Here is a 25,168-nt window from a genome sequence, read left to right on the forward strand (position 1 = left end):
TAACATTATAACACCTCATAGAGACAGAGAGACATGTCTCATTACATTATAACAACTCATAGAGACAGACAGACATGTCTCATGACATTATAACACCTCGTGGAGACAGAGAGACATGTCTCATAACATTATAACAACTCAGACAGAGAGACATGTCTCATAACATTATAACACCTCATAGAGTCAGAGAGACATGTCTCATAACATTATAACACCTCATAGAGACAGAGAGACATGTCTCATAACATTATAACACCTCATAGAGTCAGAGAGACATGTCTCATAACATTATAACACCTCATAGAGACAGAGAGACATGTCTCATAACATTATAACACCTCATAGAGACAGACAGACATGTCTCATAACATTAAAACACCTCAGACAGACAGACATGTCTCATAACATTATAACACCTCATATAGACAGACAGTCATGTCTCATAACATTATAACACCTCATACAGACAGAGAGACATGTCTCATAACATTATAACACCTCATACAGACAGAGAGACATGTCTCATAGCATTATAACAACTCATAGAGACAGACAGACATGTGTCATAACATTATAACACCTCATAGAGACAGAGAGACATGTCTCATAACATTATAACACATCATAGAGACAGACAGACATGTCTCATAACATTATAACACCTCAGACAGACAGACATGTCTCATAACATTATAACACATCATAGAGACAGAGAGACATGTCTCATAACATTATAACACCTCGTAGAGACAGACATGTCTCGTAACATTATAACACCTCATAGAGACAGACAGACATGTCTCATAACATTATGACACATCATAGAGACAGAGAGACATGTCTCATAACATTATAACACCTCATAGAGACAGACAGACATGTCTCATAACATTATAACACCTCAGACAGACAGACATGTCTCATAACATTATAACACCTCATATAGACAGACATGTCTCGTAACATTATAACACCTCAGACAGAGAGACATGTCTCATAACATTATAACACCTCATAGAGAGAGAGAGACATGTCTCATTACATTATAAGAACTCATAGAGACAGACAGACATGTCTCATGACATCATAACACCTCGTAGAGACAGACAGACATGTCTCATAACATTATAACACCTCATAGAGACAGAGAGACATGTCTCATAACATTATAACACCTCATAGAGACAGAGAGACATGTCTAATTACATTATAACAACTCAGACAGAGAGACATGTCTCATAACATTATAACACCTCATAGAGACAGAGAGACATGTCTAATTACATTATAACAACTCAGACAGAGAGACATGTCTCATAACATTATAACACCTCATAAAGACAGAGAGACATGTCTCATAACATTATAACACCTCATAGAGACAGACAGACATGTCTCATAACATTATAACACCTCTGAGCGACAGACAGACATGTCTCATAACATTATAACACCTCATAGCGACAGACAGACATGTCTCATAACATTATAACACCTCATAGCGACAGACAGACATGTCTCATAACATTACAACACCTCATAGAGACAGACAGACATGTCTCATAACATTATAACACCTCATAGAGACAGACAGACATGTATCATAACATTATAACACCTCATAGAGACAGACAGACATGTCTCAAAACATTATAACACCCAACAGTTAACACATTGATTATGTGATTGCACGCTTAAACTAGAGAATTAGTAATATAAGATCTGAGACAGAAGTTGAGTTTGGTACTGATCCTGATAAAACCGGCGTGGATCCTAAAAGATACCAGAGTTCTTTATAAAACCGAGTCCCCAAACATAATTCGCATAATTAAGTAATCATGCAATACATTTGTCATATAAAAACACTCTAGTGTCACAATTTAAGATGAATCTTACAATTTCATTTTCCTTTTAAGCAGGAAATAAACCTTTCTACCTCCAACAGCTATTGAAAGTAAAAACAAAACACAACAACGTTGTAATTAAAAATTGGATAAAGGAAACATGATCTATCTACCAACTCAATGGGTATACCGTATCAATAGACATATCAACATAAGATGCATACCATAATTTTAGTTTGGATGATTAAGTTTACATTTCTTTAAAACGACATTTTCGTTTTGTCCAAGTTACAAACTTAATTTTTAGAATACGAAACGCAAAATATGTAGCATGTTTTGAAGGGCGTTAATGTCCTCGAAAACAGGACGGTATCACTCCTAACGTTAAACTGAACACAATACGCAATCTCAGCGGACTGGGTTAGAACTAATTAACTCAGACCCTGTTTAATTAATAAACAAAGAAAACAACTTTGGTGACTTTGCCCTTATAATAAACCGACACGGAGGATTAACATTGCCGGTAGCTCACCATTCAACTTAACACAATATCACTTCATAGATCAAATGATACCAAACAATAGACCTTTGTCTCCAGCTTTAAATAACCTAAACCATAACATTTTATGAGATATATCGTCAAATGGTAATCAACAAACACAGTACAGTCTTGTATCAGTTAGTTAAAGCTTATAGGATATTTATATAATATCTCATGCTAACATAATATACGTACTGTATGTAAATCAGATCTGGTGGTGTACCTGACGTGTTTACATGGTAGCTATAGGGAGACCGATATTTATATACAGGGTAGGGACACCGATATTTATCTACAGGGTAGATAGACCGATATGTATATATAGGGTACGTAGGGACACCGATATTTATATACAGGGTAGAGAGACCGATATTTATATAGAGGATATGGACACCGATATTTATATACAGGGTAGGGAGACCGATATTCATATACCGGGTAGAGAGACCGATATTTATATAAAGGGTAGGTAGACTGATATTTATATACAAGGACACCGATATTTATATACAGGGTAGGGACACCGATATTTATATACAGGGTAGAGACACCGATATTTATATACAGGGTAGGGACACCGATATTTATATACAGGGTAGGGACACCGATATTTATATATAGGGTAGAGACACCGATATTTATATACAGGGTAGAGACACCGATATTTATATACAGGGAAGGGAGACCGATATTTATATACAGGGTAGGGACACCGATATTTATATACAGGGTAGAGAGACCGATATTTATATACAGGGTAGGGACACCGATATTTATATACAGGGTAGGGACACCGATATTTATATACAGGGTAGGGACACCGATATTTATATACAGGGTAGGGACACCGATATTTATATATAGGGTAGAGACACCGATATTTATATACAGGGTAGAAACACCGATATTTATATACAGGGAAGGGAGACCGATATTTATATACAGGGTAGGGACACCGATATTTATATATAGGGTAGTGACACCGATATTTATATACAGGGTAGAGAGACCGATATTTATATACAGGGTAGTGACACCGATATTTATATATAGGTAGGGACAACGACATTTATATACAAGGTAGGGATACCGATATTTATATACAGGGTAGAGACACAGATATTTATATACAGGGTAGGGACACCGATATTTATATACAGGGTAGGGACAAAGATATTTATATACAGGGTAGGGACAAAGATATTTATATACAGGGTAGGGACACCGATATTTATATATAGGGTAGAGACACCGATATTTATATATAGGGAAGGGACACCGATATTTATATATAGGTAGGGACAACGACATTTATATACAGGGTAGGGACACCGATATTTATATATAGGGTAGAGACACCGATATTTATATACAGGGTAGGGACACCGATATTTATATACAGGGTAGGGACACCGATATTTATATACAGGGTAGGGACACCGATATTTATATATAGGGTAGAGACACCGATATTTATATACAGGGTAGAGACACCGATATTTATATACAGGGAAGGGAGATCGATATCTATATACAGGGTAGGGACACCGATATTTATATATAGGGCAGTGACACCGATATTTATATACAGGGTAGAGAGACCGATATTTATATACAGGGTAGGGACACCGATATTTATATACAGGGTAGAGAGACCGATATTTATATACAGGGTAGAGAGACCGATATTTATATACAGGGTAGGGACACCGATATTTATATACAGGGTAGGGACACCGATATTTATATACAAGGTAGGGATACCGATATTTATATACAGGGTAGAGACACAGATATTTATATACAGAGTAGGGACACCGGTATTTATATACAGGGTAGGGACACCGATATTTATATACAGGGTAGGGACAAAGATATTTATATACAGGGTAGGGACACCGATATTTATATATAGGGTAGAGACACCGATATTTATATATAGGGAAGGGACACCGATATTTATATACAGGGTAGGGACACCGATATTTATATATAGGGTAGGGACACCGATATTTATATACAGGGTAGGGACACCGATATTTATATGCATGGTAGGGACACCGATATTTATATACAGGGCAGGGACACCGATATTTATATATAGGGTAGGGACACCGATATTTATATATAGGGAAGGGAACACCGATATTTATATACAGGGTAGGGACACCGATATTTATATACAGGGAAGGGACACCGATATTTATATACAGGGTAGGGACACCGATATTAATATATAGGGTAGGGACACCGATATTTATATATAGGGTAGGGACACCGATATTTATATACAGCGTAGGGACACCGATATTTATATACAGGGTAGGGACACCGATATTTATATATAGGGTAGGGACACCGATATTTATATACAGGGTAGGGACACCGATATTTATATACAGGGTAGGGACATCGATATTTATATATAGGGTAGGGACACCGATATTTATATACAGGGTAGGGACACCGATATTTATATGCAGGGTAGGTACACCGATATTTATATACAGGGCAGGGACGCCGATATTTATATATAGGGTAGGGACACCGATATTTATATATAGGGAAAGGACACCGATATTTATATACAGGGTAGGGACACCGATATTTATATACAGGGTAGGGACACCGATACTTATATACATGGTAGGGACACCGATATTTATATACAGGGTAGGGACACCGATATTTATATACAGGGTAGGGACCGATATTTATATACAGGGTAGGGACACGGATATTTATATACAGGGTAGGGACACCGATATTTATATATAGGGAAGGGACACCGATATTTATATACAGGGTAGAGAGACCGATATTTATATACAGAGTAGGGACCGATATTTATATACAGGGTAGGGACAACGATATTTATATACAGGGTAGGGACACCGATATTTATATACAGGGTAGGGACCGATATTTATATACAGGGTAGGGACACCGATATTTATATACAGGGTAGGGACACCGATATTTATATATAGGGAAGGGACACCGATATTTATATACAGGGTACAGACACCGATAGTTATATACAGGGTAGAGACACCGATATTTATATAAAGGGTAGGGAGACTGATATTTATATACAGGGTAGGGACACCGATATTTATATACAGGGTAGAGACACCGATATTTATATACAGGGTAGAGACACCGATATTTATATACAGGGTAGGGACACCGATATTTATATACAGGGTAGGGACACCGATATTTATATACAGGGTAGGGACACCGATATTTATATGCAGGGTAGGGACACCGATATTTATATACAGGGCAGGGACACCGATATTTATATACAGGGTAGAGACACCGATATTTATATATAGGGTAGAGACACCGATATTTATATACAGGGTAGAGACACCGATATTTATATATAGGGTAGGGACACCGATATTTATATATAGGGAAGGGACACCGATATTTATATACAGGGTAGGGACACCGATATTTATATACAGGGTAGGGACACCGATATTTATATACAGGGTAGGGACCGATATTTATATACAGGGTAGGGACCGATATTTATATATAGGGAAGGGACACCGATATTTATATACAGGGTAGGGACACCGATATTTATATACAGGGTAGAGACACCGATATTTATATATAGTGTAGGGACACCGATATTTATATATAGTGTAGGGAAACCGATATTTATATACAGGGTAGGGACACCGATATTTATATACAGGGTAGGGACACCGATATTTATATACAGGGTAGGGACACCGATATTTATATATAGTGTAGGGACACCGATATTTATATATAGTGTAGGGACACCGATATTTATATATAGTGTAGGGACACCGATATTTATATATAGGGTAGGGACACCGATATTTATATATAGGGTAGGGACACCGATATTTATATATAGTGTAGGGAGACCGATATTTATATACAGGGTAGGGACACCGATATTTATATACAGGGTAGGGAGACCGATATTTATATACAGGGTAGGGACACCGATATTTATATACAGGGTAGAGACACCAATATTTATATACAGGGTAGGGACACCGATATTTATATACAGGGTAGGGACACCGATATTTATATACAGGGTAGGGACACCGATATTTATATATAGGGTAGGGACCGATATTTATATACAGGGTAGGGACACCGATATTTATATACAGGGAAGGGACACCGATATTTATATATAGGGTAGGGACCGATATTTATATACAGGGTAGGGACACCGATATTTATATACAGGGTAGGGACACCGATATTTATATACAGGGTAGAGACACCAATATTTATATACAGGGTAGGGACACCGATATTTATATACAGGGTAGGGACACCGATATTTATATACAGGGTAGGGACACCGATATTTATATATAGGGTAGGGACCGATATTTATATACAGGGTAGGGACACCGATATTTATATACAGGGAAGGGACACCGATATTTATATATAGGGTAGGGACCGATATTTATATACAGGGTAGGGACACCGATATTTATATACAGGGTAGGGACACCGATATTTATAGACTATGTAAGGTATAGGCTCTACTGATTATTACTTAAACATTTGATCCTTGAGAGGACATTGACAAACTGAGATAATGTTCGTCCGATACTTTTGTGAAATATGTTTACAATTAAATTGATTTAAATTCAATCTTTTTATAACATTTCTAATATAGTTCCATTCATGTGAATATGTTTGTACTTCTCTTTTTGTAAAATGTCAAAATAGTATGCTGCACACGTAATGCTATGTAACCGTAAAAAGGAAACACGAGAAAACAAGAGGACCTTAACCGACCTCCTACTGAAACAGGCCCTTAGTACTTCTAAAGGTTTTGACAACACTTGGCATTGTGTAATAATGTATTACGGCCTTGGGGACCATCCTGGTTTACTGAGCAACCCCTCGAAAATTTGCTTGGTGAGAACCATCTCTGAATCATTTCGGGCAAAATTGAGTTGAAAGCAAATGGCGGAACACGGAAGAAGTTGTTTTTTTTAAATGACAGCCATGGCGGCATCTTGGATTTCGGACCAACCCAAAATATAAGCTCACTAAGGGTAAGGGCCATCTCAGGTTCTTTTCTGATACGTTATAGCTGAATACCAGTGGTGGAACTTGAGAAGAAGTTTAAAATTGTTGGTATTCAGGAAAATCATGATTGAGCTATAATGTTACAAAATGGCCGCTCTGTCAAAGGTTTTACGAGGCCAAAAATATAACAACGCTTTATTGATTCCCCTTCCTTCATGTCGACCTGAAGAACACCCACACTTAGTCAGAGCCCTGTCAGAGCCCTGTCAGGTAATCTAGAGCTGAATCCAAATTTGTTCAGAAAACCCATAGGTAAAACCCTGACATCATTCCGTACAGCCTAACAGTCTGTTACTGAAAACTATTAAAACACGAAATACGTAGACTGATTTATTGCTGTAATGAACGACATTGGTGTTTATGTATATTATGTATGATATAAACCAATGCCAGTCTACCAGACATCGAATGGTATCGGTGAAGGTATGAAGCCATTTATCTATAAAAAGTGGTATGATTTTGTGAAATGTCTAATGCCAGGTATTTTAACGCTATCACAAGAGCCAATGTACTGATAAAACGAACGAAGTGTAACCATTGTATCCCCTGCTTGGCTCGCCTTCAACAGTCCAACACCGATAGTCCGTCCGTGTATTCAATACAGTATAATTATATAACTAGCCGCTGACAATAATGACCTATTGATTTCAAATAAAAACATTTTGGAAAAGTATCCAAACCTTTTCACTTCCTAATTGGTTAACATAATTATATCTAAAATAAGACAAATAAATAAAAATGTACCAACCTGTAAAAATACGGCCTAACCAGAGGCAGTGTACACGTGTATATCTATATGTCCTGTACGTCCCCGGGTAGTTAAACGATTAAAGAGCTGGTGCTCACCCAAGCGTGACGGGTCATTTATCTACACGCCAATCAGGAAGTTATAATGTTATTTTTCTGTACATGTAAACTGGACATTATCTTCAGAGATGTCCAACCTTACGACTGAATGAGCTTAGTGTAGGATCTGCAGATATTGATAGATGTTGTTATTCAAGAACGAAATGAATTTATCGAACGGTCATCTAAATGTTATTTGAATGAATTCATTGTAGACAGTTTTACATTGCAATTGTACATAACAAAGTCTACTCGTGATCCGTATCGTAAACTTATTTAAAGATAACGACTTTTATCGCATAAGCTTTATATACAAATATTTACATTTTTGTGGCAAAGCCACGATATAAGTAAAAATATTTGCAGTCTATGTGACCATAATGGACACCCAAAACGTGACATCAATCCACGCCGCGCACGAATATATTCACCCACCGGAACTACTTGTAACTAACATAAATAGTTGTTTATGTTAATAAAAAAGTATCAAAAAGACATTTTATACAATATTGTTACACAAATAATAAAAATACATTCAACATACTGTGTTTTTTTCGTAATATTTCAATGCGCTTTTTTGTTTGCCAATCTGCACGTGACAAATGAATTTTGAAAAAATAGGCTGTTCTATTTGTCGAACTCCATTGAAGAAATCGCTGAATATTGGCATTTTTTATGCTAATTTTCAAATATAACAAAACGAATATGTCGAGAATGTAAATATAAGGATTTAACTCTTTGTTTGGTGTCTATGGTCGATATAGGTGCCAGAGCTTTGCAAACAAACATGTCATATTGTGCTAGCGTCCATCTCCTAACTTACATATTGTACATTTGATGTTGGAATTGATGTTTCTGTGAACAGGCTTATGAGCCGTTAGGCTTCAAGTTGAATAAATTATTGAACTATTGAACTTATTTAACTGGTCAGCAAAATCCCGGATTATGACATCACGATCGAGTCCTGATAGGGGACAACAGCCAAAAGTAGATTTCACTGCATAATACAGCAATGATATGACGAATTTTATTTATTATACTATAAATATTTACATTTTCACTTCGCTCCGCCTCAATGAACATAGTAAACTCAGATCACTTCATTTTCCGTTGAAGATTATGGGTCGCGTGCTTCTGTTCTGAGAGACGAATCACTTTCTTGCCGGCGTGTGAATACATTCACTGAGTTTGTTAAAACCAGTTTATTCTTTCTACTGTGCGAGACGTACATTGATTATAAACATAAACTATTTGTGACTGTACAGATACGTATTTTTATGTATGTGAACGTCATTTTGTATGCGTCCTTGGTCTAAACATTGCACAATTTACACAGTATTATTCATAATTGAACGGAAAAAATAAAACTAACAAATTACAAAGAAAATATTTTTAAAAGATTTTCATTGAAATCCGGCCTCGAAACAAACTTTGATCAGCAGACACGTTTTTGGAAATGGATTGCATGTTTGATCATTGTAGCACAATTCTGAAACCCAAACTCAAAATGTCAACAAGTTTATGGGGGAATAGGTTTTATTGACTTTGACATCCAGCAGGAGACTAGGGAGCCGGATATAACACGTGTTATATAAGTAAGGTCCGGTTATTACACGTGTTATATATGTAAGGTCCGGTTATTACACGTGTTATATATGTAAGGTCCGGTTATTACACGTGTTATATATGTAAGGTCCGGTTATTACACGTGTTATATATGTAAGGTCCGGTTATTACACGTGTTATATATGTAAGGTCCGGTTATTACACGTGTTATATATGTAAGGTCCGGTTATTACACGTGTTATATATGTAAGGTCCGGTTATTACACGTGTTATATATGTAAGGTCCGGTTATTACACGTGTTATATAAGTAAGGTCCGGTTATTACACGTGTTATATATGTAAGGTCCGGTTATTACACGTGTTATATATGTAAGGTCCGGTTATTACACGTGTTATATATGTAAGGTCCGGTTATTACACGTGTTATATATGTAAGGTCCGGTTATTACACGTGCTATATATGTAAGGCTCGGTTATTACACGTGTTATATATGTAAGGTCCGGTTATTACACGTGTTATATATGTAAGGTCCGTTATTACACGTGTTATGTATGTAAGGTCCGGTTATTACACGTGTTATATAAGTAAGGTCCGGTTATTACACGTGTTATATATGTAAGGTCCGGTTATTACACGTGTTATATATGTAAGGTCCAGTTATTACACGTGTTATATATGTAAGGTCCCGGTTATTACACGTGTTATATATGTAAGGTCCAGTTATTACACGTGTTATATATGTAAGGCTCGGTTATTACACGTGTTATAAATGTAAGGTCCCGGTTATTACACGTGTTATATATGTAAGGTCCGGTTATTACACGTGTTATATATGTAAGGTCCCGGTTATTACACGTGTTATATATGTAAGGTCCGGTTATTACACGTGTTATATATGTAAGGTCCAGTTATTACACGTGTTATATATGTAAGGCTCGGTTATTACACGTGTTATATATGTAAGGTCCCGGTTATTACACGTGTTATATATGTAAGGTCCGGTTATTACACGTGTTATATATGTAAGGCTCGGTTATTACACGTGTTATATATGTAAGGCTCGGTTATTACACGTGTTATATATGTAAGGTCCCGGTTATTACACGTGTTATATATGTAAGGTCCGGTTATTACACGTGTTATATACACGAGACTGATATACCATTATATATGTATGGATAGCGTGTTAGAATGTTATATTATACTTACCTATATACAACTCTATTATTAAAGAGAGTCTTTAAACCATACAGAGGCTTATGAAGTGATAGATGATGTAATAATCAAAGAGGAAAATTAAGGACTTGATCATTTAAATCAAAACTTTTTACAGAAATTTTTGTATATTCCCAAAACCCCACAAACTCCTTATCATACTGTGGCTGATTTGTGCAATTTCTTTATGACGACTGTTCGCCCCGAAAAGACTAAAATAAAAAAATTTTAAATTTTGGCTTTTCGCCCCGAAAAGACGAAATCAGTAAGTTTAATGCGTAAATCCGTGGGAATGATACAATTATCATATACAAACTATTCTTTTTGCCAGTTTGTAATATTTTATGATCGACGTTGGGCGTAGCAGCATATTGTTAGGCTAAAGGTTAACTAGCTATACCCGGTGGGAGTATTGTCTGACTGACCGGTTTGACATCTATCAATTGGACAATTTTACGCCTGTCATTTAAAACACGCCCACCATTGACAGAACAGAATCAGCACGTACGATACATTTATGTTGTATCAGATTGCATGTTGAATATACCTTTAAAACATCTCCGGGTACCAAGCGTGTTCAATACGATATTTCCCTGTTCACAAAGCTAATGGATCGTATTGCTTGGCAAGGGGATATCGACGTACACGGGTGTTCCCACAAAAACGACATCCTTAAAACTGTTAGGTCATTTGACAGAAAATCATCCGTGCGATAAATCTGTAGTATTTATTACAATCGTGCACAACACATTTTGAATAAACACGCAAGCATAAACAAACAAAGGTAGGGCGTTGTATGACACTGAAGTCAAATTCACATAAAAAAAAAAAAAAAAAAAAATAACCCCCCGAAAAACCCCAAACCTACATAGATGTACAAAGTAAAAAATAAAACGTGAGAAGACAAAGAACCGAAATGTTGTTATAAACTAAAGGACACTTTGGCGTGTGTAGCTATATATAACTCCTTCGGAGATGAAAAATCACGAACAAGAACAGGACCAAGTTATGTTGCTGTACTACATGTTGTATCGGATCTAAAAATACAATTTAAACTAACAGGACCAAGTGATTTTTATTTAGATATAACATTTGTGTACATTAAAGATAAAAAGTCCTGATATATGTGTACACTAAGATAAAAAGTCCTGATATCTGTGTACACTGAAGATAAAAAGTTCTGATATCTGTGTACACTGAAGATAAAAGTCCTGATATCTGTGTACACTAAGATAAAAAGTCATGATATATGTGTACACTGAAGATAAAAAGTCCTGATATATGTGTACACTAAGATAAAAAGTCCTGATATCTGTGTACACTGAAGATAAAAATTCATGATATCTGTGTACACTAAGATAAAAAGTCCTGATATATGTGTACACTGAAGATTAAAAGTCATGATATCTGTGTACACTAAGATAAAAAGTTCTGATATATGTGTACACTAAAGATAAAAAGTCCTGATATCTGTGTACACTAAGATAAAAAGTTCTGATATATGTGTACACGAAAGATAAAAAGTTCTGATATCTGTGTACACTAAGATAAAAAGTCCTGATATATGTGTACACTAAGATAAAAAGTCCTGGTATCTGTGTACACTAAGATAAAAAGTTCTGATATATGTGTACACTAAAGATAAAAAGTTCTGATATCTGTGTACACTAAGATAAAAAGTTCTGATATATGTGTACACTAAGATAAAAAGTTCTGATATCTGTGTACACTAAGATAAAAAGTCCTGATATATGTGTACACTAAGATAAAAAGTCCTGATATCTGTGTATACGAAGATAAAAAGTCCTGATATCTGTGTACACTGAAGATAAAAGTCCTGATATATGTGTACACTAAGATAAAAAGTCCTGATATCTGTGTACACTAAGATAAAAAGTCCTGAAATCTCGGTACACTTAAGATAAAACAGGGAACATTAACAGTGATGTATGATTTACTAGCATATCTTCCAAGGTTTTTGCTAAAAAAACCCCTGATATAACCATTTAAATGATAAGATTGTTACAGATGCTAAGATAGCCTCAGGCCTATGGATAATGAGTAATCAACACAACAGATCAAATACATGTACGGGACAGATATATATATTGATATATTTGTCGTAATTTGTTTGGTTTTTACGGATTCGCAACAACAAAGACATGAGGTCGGGTGACATGGAGACACCTATAGAGGAAAACAAAACACGAAAAGACAAAGCAGCGACGAAAGAATGGAAAGATTTAAAAATCCAAGTGTTGTTGCAATAGAGACATCATCTATTTTGGTCTCCTAAATGTCCCCTAAATAGAAGACACGGGGGAATACCCAAGATTTGTCCGGGAGATTAGTCGACGAGTCAACATTCTTGGGTCTTTGATGACCTTTGGATAGACGGCAAAGAAGGGTGTGACCTACAGGTTAGCCAAACAGTCTCTCACGCCAAACAGTCGCCTCTCAAGCCACACAACCGCCTCTCACGCCACACAGTCGCCTCTCACGGCATGTTGTCGCCTCTCAGGCCACACAGTCGCTTCTCACGCCACAGTCGCCTCTCACGCCACATAATCGCCTTTAACGCCACACAGTCGCCTCTCACGGCATGTTGTCGCCTCTCACGCCACACAGTCGCTTCTCACGGAACACAGTCGCCTCTAACGCCACACAGTCGCCTCTCACGGAATACAGTCGCCTCTCACGGCATGTTGTCGCCTCAAACGCCACACAGTCTCCTCTCACGGAATACAGTCGCCTCTTACGCCAGACAGTCGCATCTAACGCCACGCAGTCGCCTCTCACGCCATGCAGTCGCCTCTCACGCCACACAGTCGCCTCTCACGGCATGCAGTAGGTATGTATAACCAAGTACAAAACATACCAAAGCACCTTATTTTGCAACAGAACCACCCCTGTACTCTGTGTATAGCTTGGTTTGATCACAGAACCACCCCTGTACTCTGTAATAATCTGGTTTGATCACAGAACCACCCCTGTACTCTGTATATAGCTTGGTTTGATCACAGAACCACCCCTGTACTCTGTGTATAGCTTGATTCGATCACAGAACCACCCCTGTACTCTGTATATAGCTTGGTTTGATCACAGAACCACCCCTGTACTTTGTGTATTGTTTGGGGTCAGCTACACTGGTAATGACTCCATTCAGATATCTTCTTATCAGATGACAGGATTGGAATTTTAAATCAAATTCCTGACAATGTATGAACCACCTACATGTACTAACAACACAACCGATACCTATATAAACCATAGTTATATAGGTGTCTTACTAAAACACAGTATTATCTTCAACATTTTTACATTCCGTGATGTCTCTGAGATCTCTTTAAAACATCAATAAATACTTTAAAACAATTAATCAGGACATAGAATACATGTCTGACCATACATTACAAATATTATCTTTCAACGGCTGTCACTTAGAAACGAATTGATAGGACTAAATATATACATCTACTGGTGAAGGTTTGGGCTGAACGCCGATGGCCAGGTAGCTCACGTGGTTAGGGTATCTGTCGAAGGTTCCGGGTTCGAGTTCCAGTCTGGTCGTTGCATTTTCACCTTCATTTACATTTGGCGAACAAATATTAAAAGTGGTGAAGGGTTGAATGTGCCCCCTTCCAATTGATGGAAAATGAATAAAATTGATACTAGCTAAAATTGTACCTTACTGCCATCGTTCAGTCCAACCTGTTCCGGTACTAGCCTAAACCAGTACGTTATTACCCTCCACCACGTACCATGGGCATGCTTTTGGTGCCAAATGTAATAGGAGAAGGAACATTCGACGACCAGATCTGGACTCGAACCCGGGACCTTCTGACTCTTGAGCTTCAAATACAGAGGCAACGTTGAATGAAATATGACTTTCATACCAAAACCTTGTTCAATCGTTATAGATGACGTGCAGTTTTGAAGCCTCCAATGGTTGGGTGATCGAATGGAATATAACGCTGTTGTCGTAAAGTTAGCGACAACTTGTCAATATAAAGTGAAGTAGCAGAAGACGGTGTGTACACAGGGACAGTAAAGTTAGCGACAACTTGTCAATATAAAGTAGCAGGAGACGGTGTGTACACAGGGACAGTAAAGTTAGCGACAACCTGTCAATATAAAGTAGCAGGAGACGGTGTGTACACAGGGACAGTAAAGTTAGCGACAACTTGTCAATATAAAGTAGCAGGAGACGGTGTGTACACAGGGACAGTAAAGTTAGCGACAACTTGTCAATATAAAGTAGCAGGAGACGGTGTGTACACAGGGACAGTAAAGTTAGCGACAACCTGTCAATATAAAGTAGCAGGAGACGGTGTGTACACAGGGACAGTAAAGGGAACATTAAAATCCGCGTTACAGCTATATCATCTACTTAAATCGAGAACAAAAAGACAGAAAGACGCGTTGATCATTTCAAACTTTAGTTCAAAGAGTTCTTATGGATTCGGTATTTACCGAGGGTAAGTAACCGATGTTATTGGACTCTGGATACTGCTTACTCTGATTACATTAAATTGTTGTGTTTATCGCGATAAACAGCCAACATTATTTCGAGGCCGTGTCCTTTTGTACATGTAGTGGAAGGTGACTACTTAAAAGATACAACACATGTAAGACACTCGAATACAGAATGAAACTTGCTAAAGTGTGTTGCATATGGACACACATTCTAAATACCGTGTGATCTCAGCGTCATGCTAATCACATTCCACAGATCAATAAAATAAAAACACGGTCTAGTTAAACATGAATAAATAAAGGTTTGTTGGCGGAAGTGATAATGCCACTTTTGCGGTGCGATCTGCTTTTTCATCAGCAGGTATATCCGTATGTCCAGGAACCCAGCAAAATAGAATATGACAATTCGAGGTAAGATAAGTTGGGCTCATTTCCTGTCTATTAATAATGTACATGTACACTACAATTCATAACAAAACACAAACCTGTTATGACGCAATCGGGGCTGTATGAGATATTTAAGAGGTAGTGGTATGTTCGTGTTTATTTTTTGATGACAAAATTGATTTTACTACTTGGTTTAATTAACATTGTTCAGTTGATTATTTTGATTTAGATAAAGAATGAAAGTCGATTTATGAAAAAAAATTACGAACTATTTCTACAAATAAGATTTAAAACAATGTTTGACATTTATCCACTCAAATGTAACCGGATTTGATCGATATCATGTCACTGAGATTTCATTCTGTTTACAAAAAAATTACGACCTATCAGATTTAAAGTAATGTTTGACAATTCCTCACCCAATAGCAACCAGTTTTGTTAAGAAAATTTATGATATACGGAATAATCTGTTACCTTTCACTCCCAGACTTCACTTCCAAACCTATAGTTAAATTATCATCTTTAATTTCTACATATAAATGCTGTGTTTGTGACTTGTTATACCAAGTATGATATTTCATGGAGAAAATAAGATGAGAGAATGAATTGATGAAGAAAAGAGTGAGCGAAATAATGCTGACGGAGATAATAAACAGCGATTTACAAGGTATTAAGGTTGAAATCATACTATACATTATTACTATACAACATTACCACTGCCTTCATAAATAGTTGTAATTTTATCATAATATACCAAATATGCTAATTTCGGATGACATCTGATTTCAATGTGATTGTTTTTTTGTGAATACAGTACTAAGAGAGACATTTTTGTACATATAACTAGATATATTGGCCTTGAGAATGAACTGTTCATGTCTACAATTGGTGTATTGTTTTTTACTGCTATCTTTTTTGAAACGTTTTCAGTAAAACCTCTTTATTGATTTTAATACATGTTTCAAGGTTGACCAGATCGACCATCAACAGCCGTACCTCTGTATGATACTCTTGTGTTATTAGGTATTATGTATACCGCATAACTTGAATAACAGCATAGGCATCTTTTTTGTTAATTACATATTTTGATAAATAATGTAGAAAAAAAAAAAAAAAAAAGGGTTGAAAACCTTGATTATCATGACTACTACCATATGCGAATGGGATTTATTAGTTTATCTATCATAACAATAACTCTTTTTCGTATACAAATAGTTTATTCCCCTAGCATTAGTAATGTATTAAAAATAACATGCTGACTAACGATAGAGTAGTTCCAGGTCAGGCAGATGACCATATACACTCATTTCAAATTCAAGCTGATCAAATCGATCTCGGATAAGAAACAGGTGTACCATTCAAAAACGTTTTTGATATGAAATTATTGCTTGAGGAGTAAACTGAAAATTGACCTAGTCAAACGTGTGTATGGTGATGTCTACATATCACATTTACATAAAATATCAAAAGATCTACATGTAGTTTTCTAATGTTTAACGTCAACAGTGTAACTGTTATCAGATCACGAAAGCGCGAGGGCGAAGTCACCCTAACGGGTTCGAATCCCGAAAGGCTTGGGTTTTCCTCTGATATTTTTTATTCCTCTTTTGTTCCGCAAGATATACCAACGATTGAGAAAATTCCACTTGATAGATTATAACTAACGTTTGCAAAAAAACCCCGTTTATGTTGGAATTATTCACGTTTTAACGACTAAATGTGGTAACGTTTATATGTTTGTATGTAGAGGCAGCTTGAACACGTGAACAGAAAAGTAAATTTAGCCGAAAGTACATTTGATCATAAAATATTAATTCAAAATGATAATTTTTGCTTGAAAGACATATTTCATTTTTCATCTCAGAATGTTTTCTACAAAGCCTATACAAGAACCTCCTAACAACCGTTTCACCCGTGAAAGTTTAAAGCTTAACATTTTGAAAGGTTTACACAAATAGTGGTCCGATTTTGTCAATAGTCTCATTTCAAGTATTCCAACGCTTGCCTGAAAGCGAATGCCCGCAGAAAGAGGTCGAAATTTAACGACGGTGTGTACTATATCAGTCGTCCATTACGAGATGAGTTAGTTAGTTTGTTAAAATGCTTAACGGCCCATCAACACTATAAAGGTCATTAGGGCCAAAATAAGTGACCAAAAACACGAGCAAAAAGGGCAAGAGACAAAACGACACAAATCAACGAAATATTTAAAAATGTGGATATATATTGGTACACTCACGATAGGTTTAAAATCAAAAAGTGGCTATGGTTAGTCAAATCTTGTGATAAAGACCAATAACTTAATGGTTCATTGCACACGATGCACTGGGACTGGTCCTCACGCTTCAATAAGTAGGAATGCGTTATATAAGAACAACCTCGTCTCGTCAATTGTCTCTGTAGCAAGGAGACCATTCGCCGATATTTCCTTTGATTGAGTATAGTTTATTGTCTACATATTGGTTCCATTCATGTTGCCACTGTGATAATACAAATTAGTAACTAACGGCTTAAAATCGGTAAAATAACGTTTAAAATCAGTTGGTGGAAGTGATAATGCCACTTTGGCGGCGCGATCTGCTTTTTCATTGCCAGGTATTCCGTATGTCCAGGAACCCAGCAAAATATGATATGACAATTTAAGGTGAGACTATGCAGTAGAATCAGTATTTTTCGAATGGACATGTCATCTAGATTTCTGGTACTTAGACGATGACAAAAGAAATTCCAAAGCTGTTCAATACACTCTAGAGATATGTAGATGTCCATTAGACAATTAAATGTGGTAGTAATCCCCTGTCTTACCACTCAACATACCAAAACACACGGCAGTGTAATGTATAGGACGCACACCATACTGGTGGCCATGCAAAAAAATAAAAATAAAATAAAAAAAAATATGTGGCATATTTTATTTATAAAATTCTATATATAAATATACAGCCAGGTGGACTCACAGTCGAAGTGTGGACTTAGAAACTATGACGACATAGCGAGTTTTATTTCACCTAAACGAAACATTAGTAGTTATATGTGTAAATCAGATTCCTTATAGATTTATTTACAGTGGATGTTAAACATGATACAGCCAAATGCTAATTTCCTTCGGTGTCTGCTAGGCTAGTTATGTACCTGTACTAACATGTATTACATGTATTGTGTTACGGCCTGTCGATTATAATCAGTCATGTAGGTTCACACAACAACATATTAAACGGACGTTTACAGACACACACACCCTTCAAACTCAAACCAAACTATTCAAAATTAGAAAAAATCGCCGGTATAAATAGCCTGGTTGTAAACCACGTGATATTTAAAACGAGAAAATAAATGATTGGGAACAAGTCTACTAAGTGTCAACAATTTAAAAGGAATAGATGGTTTTTGTATATTTACAATTGTCTGTTCTTACCCCCCCCCCCCCCCCCCCCCCCCCCCCACACACACACCTCCAACAAGTACAACAATACACAGGATATGGAAACGAATTAGAATATTTCCATATTAATGGTATTACTATATGGTATACGTCATAGCAACTCTAGACCAGTTTACCAGTATAGAATCTACATACCCAAAGTCACGAGGTGACCGTGGAACTTCTCAGTTTCTCATCATTAAAACGTGTATGCGACGCTTCTGCTTTGTCGTTTAAATCCTTAATCTCGTTTTATCTACAATCAGTTTATTTTCAGTACGCCAGTTTTCTATATTTTCAGTACGCCAGTTTTCTATATTTTCAGTACGCCAGTTTTCTACATTTTCAGTATGCTGGTTTTCCATATTTGTAAAATCATCCTGTTTTTCACTGATAGTACTCCTCCTAGATGGAGGCAATATTAAATCTTCAGTAAATACACGTGTTATTGTATTTCTTTATTCCGTATGAACTGGGTGGTAACCATGAACTGGGTGGTAACCATGTACTGGGTGGTAACCATGAACTGGGGGGTAACCCTGAACTGGGTGGTAACCATGAACTGGGTGGTAACCATGAACTGGGTGGTAACCATGTATTTTAAGAAGCTTTTGTACTATTGTTTGCTTAGAATGCAATTTGAATGAAGCAAACAATCGAAATGCTTGCAAAAATGGCCAGTGTACACAGTGGGCTATTAGTAAATGGTTTAAATTTAAACATGATTGATCGACATATACAAGGGCAAAACGATTAATCAATAAGTCTCGCATATAAGCGACTTCTCTTGTTATAAAATGGTGAATCATGACAGAAATTGTATTTTTTTTTTCTTGGTTTATTTTGTTCAACGTCCTATTAACAGCCCGGGACATCTATGGACGTGCCAGGTTTTGGTGGTGGAGAAAAACCTGTTTCTCAGCTCCCCCGACATGGGTAACGGCTTGAAAAGTCATGGCCATTTTAAGGCGGGGGTCTACATGTAGTAGCTGGTGACTATCTCACTGAACGACATCAGTGATGCCCATCGCATGCCAGTGTCCTACCCAAGGACTCAAACATGACAGCACAGATCGACCTGTTTCTCAGTTTCCCCTTATAAGGGTATGGATCATCAAAATTCACGGGTATGGAGGGTCAAAACTCACGGGTATGGAGGGTCAAAACTCACGTGTATGGAGGGTCAAAACTCACGGGTATGGGGGGTCAAAACTCACGGGTATGAAGGGTCAAAACTTTACGGGTATGGAGGTCAAAACAAACGGGTATGAAGCGTCAAAACACAAGGGTATGGAGGGTCAAAACGTACGGATATGGAGGGTCAAAACTTACGGGTATGGAGGTCAAAACACACGGGTATGGAGGGTCAAAACTAACGGGTATGGAGGGTCAAAACTAACGGGTATGGAGGGTCAAAACTCACGGGTATTGAGGGTCAAAACTCACGGGTATAGAGCGTCAAAACTCACGGGTATGGGGTCAAAACTTACGGGTATGGAGGGTCAAAACTCACGGGTATGGAGGGTCAAAACTCACGGGTATGGAGGGTCAAAACTCACGGGTATGGAGGGTCAAAATTCACGGGTATGGAGGGTCAAAACACACAGGTATGAAGCGTCAAAACACACGGGTATGGAGGGTCAAAACACACGGGTATGGAGGGTCAAAACTCACGGGTACGGAGGGTCAAAATTCACGGGTATGGAGGGTCAAAACACACAGGTATGAAGCGTCAAAACACACGGGTATGGAGGGTCAAAACTCACGGGTATTGAGGGTCAAAACTCATGGGTATGGAGCGTCAAAACACACGGGTATGGAGGGTCAAAACTCACGGGTATGGAGGGTCACAACTCACGGGTATGGAGCGTCAAAACACACATTTCGGATCTTCACACGGAGGGTACGTGGCCGGCGCTCTATCCGACAGAATTATCACGGCATCACCCATGTAGGGATTACAATATTGGTAAACGTACCACACTTGTTAATGTGAGATGATCGAAAGGTCATAACGGCAACTCCGAATTAAACGAACAAGTCATTCAATGTTTTTTTTCCTTTTAATTTCCTTAATATGACATGACAGGGAAATCAACAAAGAAAATGATGACCTCGTATTAAATACACTACTGTCATGTATAACCTCAGTACATCACAGAGTTGATCTTTTGTTTTCTTTGATGACAGCTCCTACTTTGTAGGTACTAACAGTATCACGGTAATTTACACTTGTAAGATCCGCTTCACCTATGTGTAAGTTGCTTGCGTGTTTTGCAAGATTTTGATTTGAAGCGCATAATCGATTTGAATATTGTATTTCAATAAACAATTTTTCTTTATTTGCCAAGATGACAGCCTGTTCAACCTGCCGTTATGTACATATAATATGGTAAAGTCAATACACGATCGATAAGGAAAGGATTGTAATTAAACATACAGATAATTCAACTTTACAGAACACATACCTTCTCACATGTATACGGCCGATTTTGTCCCACTAGTACGTAGAAGGTGGTGCTTAGAGTCCAGACTTGATAATCACACGAGTACTGTCCTGTCACCTATTCCGCCATGTGTAGTGTAGTCACCCATACAAGGGTATCGACAATAGCCGGTTACTCGCCTGTTCTATTGGGACCCACTAGACCGTATTACAACAACTTTAGCAAACCGAACCAGATTGATGGGCAACTAGTATAAATAAACGGCACATGAATGGTATTTAAACACGCATATCATTGTATGTGTTTTGTTTTCATGGTATTTTAAGGTTAAGGAGACACCTATAGATAATGACAAAGAACAGACAGACAAAGCAGTGAGGACAGAAAAGACAGACAAAGCAGTGAGGACAGAACAAACAGACAAAGTGGTGAGGACAGAACAGAAAGACAAAGTAGTTAGGACAGAACAAGCAGACAAAGTGGTGAGGACAGAACAGACAAAGCGGTGAGGACAGAACAGACAAACAGTGAGGACAGAACAGACAGACAAAGTGGTGAGGACAGAACAGACAGACAAGTGGTGAGGACAGAACAGACAGACAAGTGGTGAGGACAGAACAGACAAACAGTGAAGAGGACAGAACAGACAGACAAAGCGGTGAGGACAGAACAGACAAACAGTGAGGACAGAACAGACAGACAAAGCGGTGAGGACAGAAAAGACAGACAAAGCGGTGAGGACAGAAAAGACAGACAAAGTGGTGAGGACAGAACAAACAGACAAAGTGGTGAGGACAGAACAGACAAAGCGGTGAGGACAGAACAGACAAAGCGGTGAGGACAGAACAGACAAACAGTGAGGACAGAACAGACAGACAAAGCAGTGAGGACAGAAAAGACAGATAAAGTGGTGAGGACAGAACAGAAAGACAAAGTAGTTAGGACAGAACAAACAGACAAAGTGGTGAGGACAGAACAGACAAAGCGGTGAGGACAGAACAGACAAACAGTGAGGACAGAACAGACAGACAAAGCGGTGAGGACAGAACAGATAGACAAAGCGGTGAGGACAGCACAGACAGACAAAGTAGTTAGGACAGAACAAACAGACAAAGCGGTAAGGACAAAACAGACAGACAAAACGGCGAGGACAGAACACAGACAGACAAAGCGGTGAGGACAGAAAATACAGACAAAGTGGTGAGGACAGAACAGACAAACAGTGAGGACAGAACAGACAGATAAAGCGGTGAGGACGGAACAGACAGACAAAGTGGTGAGGACATAACAGACAGACAAAGCGGTGAGGACAGGATAGACAGACAAAGCGGTGAGGACAGAACAGACAGACAATGCGGTGAGGACAGAACAGACATACAAAACGGTGAGGACAGAACAGACATACAAAACGGTGAGGACAGAACAGACAGACAAAGTGGTGAGGACAGAACAGACAGACAAAGCGGTGAGGACAGAACAGACAAACAGTGAGGACAGAACAGACAGATAAAGCGGTGAGGACGGAACAGACAGACAAAGTGGTGAGGACAGAACAGACAGACAAAGCGGTGAGGACAGAACAGACAAACAGTGAGGACAGAACAGACAGATAAAGCGGTGAGGACGGAACAGACAGACAAAGTGGTGAGGACATAACAGACAGACAAAGCAGTGAGGACAGAACAGACAAACAGTGTGGACAGAACAGACAAAGCGGCGAGGACAGAACAGACAGACAAGTGGTGAGGACAGAACAGACAGACAGTGAGGACATAACAGACAGACAAAGCGGTGAGGACAGAACAGACAAACAGTGTGGACAGAACAGACAGACAAAGCGGCGAGGACAGAACAGACAGACAAGTGGTGAGGACAGAACAGACAAACAGTGAGGACAGAACAGACAGACAAAGCGGTGAGGACAGAACAGACAGACAAAGCGGTGAGGACAGAACAGACAAACAGTGAGGACAGAAGAGACAGACAAAGCGGTGAGGACAGAAGAGACAGACAAACTGGTGATGACAGAACAGACAGACAAAGCGGTTGAGGACAGAACAGACAGACAAAGCGGTGAGGACAGAACAGACAGACAAACAGTGAGGACAGAACAGACAGACAAAGCGGTGAGGACAGAACAGACAGACAAAGCGGTGAGGACAGAACATACAGACAAAGCGGTGAGGACAGAACATACAGACAAAGCGGTGAGGACAGAACAGACAGACGAATCAGTGAGGACAGAACAGAGAGACAAAGCAGTGAGGTCAGAATAAAAAAATCCGAGTGTTACCGTGGTGATAGAAGATATAATTTGATCCGTTCGATGACCCCTTAGACACGAAAGACCTGTTTTAGTCGCCTCTACGATCAATATACACTTGGATAAACTGTGAATCTAATTCTAGGGCTCTCCTACAGTTGAGTGTAGACTAAAGGTTACACCCAAATGCACTCCATTTAGACTTGGAGTGCACTCCGTTTGGACTCCAGGTAAACTTGGAGTGCACTCCAAGTGGATTCCGAGTCTACCTGGAGTCCTACAAGACACCATGCCTATACCCGAGGTTTATAATAAGACTATATCATATATATATTAATACTTTGAAGCTTTTAATTAATTTATATATAAAAAAATTGATTTTTACAAATAACTTTTGTTCTGTTGATATTACTATTAACATTTGTTTAGTCTACTAGGAATATTTATTTTATTGTTAATACATGGTAATAATGCCTACATGTTAAATTTATATTCATTAAGATCCATAAAAGACAGTTATACAATTTATGCTATAATCAGGTTTCTATGAAAGTTAATTGATTATTATTTCATATTTTATTAAGATGTAAATAATTTGTATTTCATTTTATTAAGGAATTGAAAATTATTTCGATTAGAATATTTATTACTGTACATATATCATGACTGTAAAGGAAGTTTAGATAATGTATCTATATTATGTAATTGATTATTCAAAATATTGAAAGTTTAAAGTATTTAATGAATTATGTGGGTTTTTTTAATAAGAAATTCTCTACATATATGTACTCAGTTCAGGCAAGTAATTATAAAATAAACATAATCATTTTAGTTTATACAGGTTATATATTTAAATGTATCATAAGAAAAATATACATTTACAACTGTACATATTTACGAGCATTACCTGGTTAAAATAATGTTCTGACATAATGTACACACAAGTAAGTAGTTCTGGACTACCCATAATGAATGACAGTATCTGTTTGATTGCTATTATTATTAGTCATGCATGACTGTCTCTGGCCTGAGAACTGTGCCAGGT

Source organism: Pecten maximus, chromosome 13, assembly GCF_902652985.1.
Source record: "Pecten maximus chromosome 13, xPecMax1.1, whole genome shotgun sequence".
NCBI lineage: Eukaryota > Metazoa > Mollusca > Bivalvia > Pectinida > Pectinidae > Pecten > Pecten maximus.